General features: G+C 34.1%; 1 non-coding gene across 1 annotated transcript; it reads left to right on the top strand.

The window, feature by feature from the left end:
- The first annotated feature begins 4,085 nt into the window (after positions 1–4,085).
- Positions 4,086–4,188, top strand: LOC121101513. Its single transcript, XR_005833525.1, has one exon. It is a non-coding gene; the product is annotated as a U6 spliceosomal RNA (small nuclear RNA).
- Positions 4,189–4,390: the final 202 nt, after the last annotated feature.

The following is a 4,390-nucleotide window of genomic DNA, read 5'->3' as shown; positions in this document are numbered from 1 at the left end:
GTATATTTTGTTTTCTCTATTTTACTCTCCATCATCCTTCACACTTTTAGAATTGTGTAATCCCTACTTAGCCTTTCTGACAAATCTCTTCCTTGATTACTTGGGCTGAGTTCTGTGTGCAAGATGTTTCTATTATATTACTTTTTAGAAAACCATTAGCACTCAGTGTGTACTACTGCCATCATATGGACTACATTGCATTTATTAATATTGGCTTAGTTGTCTATATCAATTGAACATATGTGAGAGTAAATACGGGATAATTGGTTACTTGTTTTCTAAAGCATAGAATGCATATACCATATAATAAGCATTTGACAAGTTATTTGTTGTATTAATTGGACATATATTGTTTCACTATTCTATAATTTACATACCAATACATATTTATCACATTATATGTGCTATTGTTATAAGTATTTTGTATGTACTAATTCACTTAATCCTCACAACAGCCTTTGACTTAAAGACTGCATTCCAGCTGTAGAGATGAGAAACTTGATATCTTTATTCAATTTCCTCCAAAGGAGACTGGGATGAGGATTATTAAGCAAATGATTTATCTAGAAAGTGTTCCCAGGAGAAACCAGAGGGAAATGGAGGAAGCAGGTTGGGAAGGTAAAGAAACTAAGTAAGGTGTAATTTCTTGCTAAGTGTGGCCTTATCCCAGAGGGAAGTTCTAGAATATAAATTAGGCCTTATATATTGTCCTGAAGGCAAATGAGCTGAATTTTCACCCTACTGCACCAGTTAGTCCTTGGCTAACAATACCCCAGGCAGTTATAAACTTCCAGGCACACCCTCACTACCTGCAGTCAAAACATCTTTAGATGTAAATGGGAGTCCTCTGAATAGAGTCCCTACCGTAGGAGTTTGAAGCAAGTAATACATAGGTGAAGCTGGAATGAACGAAACAGCTAAAGGGATCTAGATCCAAGGAGTCCTGGGTGGGTTCCTACAGACTTCAATATAAGGAGGTTAAATAACCTGCCCAAGTTCTCTCAGACAGTAGAGAAGGAATTGGAACACTGAGCTTCCTGTTCTCAAAATTCTGTGTTCTTAACTACCGTACTATGCTGTTATTCCTCCTTTATATTAATTTAGAACTTTAATCTTTCAGTCTGGTTTCTCCCAATTGACTAAACTATCAGCTAAAATAAGCTACACTCTAAAGTCTGACCAAATCTTTCTTTAAGGTTTATATTTTGCAAGGTACAATGTGTATTTTGGTAAGAGTAGGGGCTTTGGGATCAGATAGTTATGGGTTATAACCCTTGATCCACTCTGTATTGTTCAGCGTTCTCCAGAGAAACAGAATCAATAGCATGTCTGTATATACAGAGCTTTATTTTAAGGAACTCACCCACACAGTTATTAGCACCTTCAAAATATACAGGGTAGCCTGAAAGACTGGAAACCCAGGGAAGAGCTGATGTTACAGTCCTGGTCTAGGGTCATCTGTGCGTAGAATTCCCACTTGCTCAGAGGAGCTCAGTATTTGTTCTAGTGAGACCCTCAAATGACGAGTCCCATCCGAATTACAGAGGGCAATCTGCTTTATGGACAGCCCATGGATTTAAATACTAATATCGCCCCAAACCATCCTCACAAAAACATCCAGAAATGTCGAGCATAGTATTTCACCAAATGTCTGGGCATCACGGCTCGGTCAAATTGACAAAAATATTAACCATCACACACACATATATAACTACCTTTAACAAACTTACTAATCTCTCAAACTGAGTTTCCTCTTATAATTTTTGTCTTGTTTTCCTTATCTTATACTTGTTTTCTTTATTTTCTTATCATCATTAGTAATCCCAACATTGTTAGTTCAAGCCAAGAATTAAATGGCATAGAATGACAATAAGACGAAACACCTAGCAGTGTAGCCCATAATATATATTCCATAAATGGCAATATTTACAGAAAGCAGAACTTACTTCATTTTTCTCCCTCAAAGTTTCTGAGTTTGGAGATTCAAAGCTTGAAAAGGCACATGTTAATGATTAGCTTGTTTGAATGATTATAAGAGATCAGAGCATATGATTGTTCCTTTTATAGTGCCCATTTCTTTGCCTTTGTAGAAAAAGGAGGAAAAAAATACGTAGTTAAGAATCTTAAAAATAATGGCATCATGAATAAAAGACTTTAATTTTCATAAAAATAAGAATGTTCCCCTGCTGAAAATGACTCATTTATAATAATCTAAGTTTCAGGAATATATTAGCTGTCTCAGAACCCTTAAGAAATGTTTAATGCAATACTGCTTTTCACATATTAAATTGTTTTTGTTTTTCTTTTTTGGTGAGTAACTGTTAGAAAAGAAACTGAATATCTTATACTATTCAATGTCTACTACTTCACACAGCATGGACAATACAGAAATATTTGCTAATAGTATATTGAAAGCAATATTGCATTAAATGTTTCTTAAGTATCATATTGTCATAATGACAATATATAATGAAGTGAGACTTCCAAACAATAAACAACACACACACAACACTACAAACCAAGCTTGTCAAACAGGAATTAGAAAGGGGATTCAACAGATAATTAATAATGAGTGTGTGAGGCTGCAAATCAAGGTGATGGGAGGTAAGGAATGACCTCCTGCAGAGATAACATAAATTATGACCAAAAGGAATGGAAGGAGTGATCACCAAAGAGCCAGGAGATGAGTTTTTAGACATAAGGGAAATCAAATGCAAAATACCTGAAATAGGAACGAAGATAGCATGATGTAGTCTGTCAGAAAACCAATTATGCTAGAATATAGTGAGTTAGGGAGAGTAAAGTAACTTTAGAGAAGCAGAAGCAGGCCAGACAAGAATTGGCCCCATTGTCCACTTTATTCTAAAATAATGGAAGCTAGGTGGTTGCAGATCAAGGGCTCTGGAAAGTATAATGTAAGTTTTGAGAAGGAAGATGGAGCACAAGAATATGCAATTTAGAGCACTGAAATGAAAATAGGAGTCCATTTGACAAAAAGAAAAAAAAAAGGTGTTCAAGATTTTGGGTAGAGGCAAAAGCATAGAGAGATGTTGGGCATAATGGAATATCTTTTTTTAATTAAATTAAAAACTAAATTTAAAATTTAGTTCTAGAATCATGGTATCAAATACATAAATCATATGGTGTCATGGCCACACATTCCATCTCCACTACTACAAGTTGGTGGGGATATGACATAGTGATATCCTCTCTGGTTTTTCGTGGAATGGTGAAACAAACACACACTCCCCTTTTCTGACTCACAGCACAATTCCAAATCTCCCTGTAAGTATTAGCATGACAAAGAAGCCCTCTTTCATAAATAAGAAGCCTTTCCTTATTATGGTAGCTCTTCCCGCCACATAGTTTCCAGAGCAAATTTGTGCTAAAATCAAGAACTTTATTCATAATTCTTTGATTTGTCAGTCTCTCTAATCCATTTACCTCACCATTGGATCACTACTTATGAAGACAACTGTCTTCACCTCTTACCATAACTCACTTAAATTTTATAATCCATCATCAGTAGTGTTAAATCCTTTCTACTTAACTTATTCCCCTAACACACTTTAATCACAATTGTTTGCTTAATTGTTTAATTTCCTTGACTATTATTCTTGACCTCAAGGATATTGCTTACTTACTCAGCAGTTCTTTATTTGGCACTAAGAAGGCACTATCTATATTTATACTTACATCTTTCTACTAATGTTATAACAGAGTCCATTGATTTATTGGTATAGCCAACTTGCCCAGTAAAAAATATCTAATCAATAAGAAGCAGTGTATTATAATAAGAAACAATGATTTAAGAACACTTTCCAGGGCAAAAAAAAAAAAAAAAGGTTATACACATATCTATCTCCTAATTTCCAGGCATACAAAAAATAGACAAAGTGGAGAAACAAATTATAAACTAGTAAGTAGACAAATAATACGTATGTTGCTAATAGTCCCATTTAGCACTGTAGCTATAAAAACCTAAGCAGCAAATAATTCAATTTCAAATTAGTGAGGGTATATTTTTATTATATTCTTTATCAAATTGCTATAGAGAGAAAGATTCTATTGGAACAAAAATTAACATGCTTGCTGCAACAGCACATACACTAAAATTGGAACTAGAGAAGGTTTCCAAGGCCCCTGCACAAGGATGACACACAGATTCCTGAAGTGTTTTGTATTAAAAAAAAAAATAACTTACGAAATGTCAATTTAACTTTTATATTAATTTATTCAGATTTGGGGTGACATATTTTATTTTAGCTTTTATTTTGTAGCCAAGGCTACAATGATTTAAAAATATTATTGGTATAATTGATCCATTCTTTATGTGTAACTTCACAATGAAATAGATAGTATTCTGAATTTCAGGACAGAGCAATGAAAT

Source organism: Ursus maritimus, unplaced genomic scaffold (assembly GCF_017311325.1).
Source record: "Ursus maritimus isolate PB19 unplaced genomic scaffold, ASM1731132v1 scaffold_10, whole genome shotgun sequence".
Taxonomy (NCBI): Eukaryota; Metazoa; Chordata; class Mammalia; order Carnivora; family Ursidae; genus Ursus; species Ursus maritimus.
This window is presented reverse-complemented; position numbering and strand designations above follow the sequence as displayed.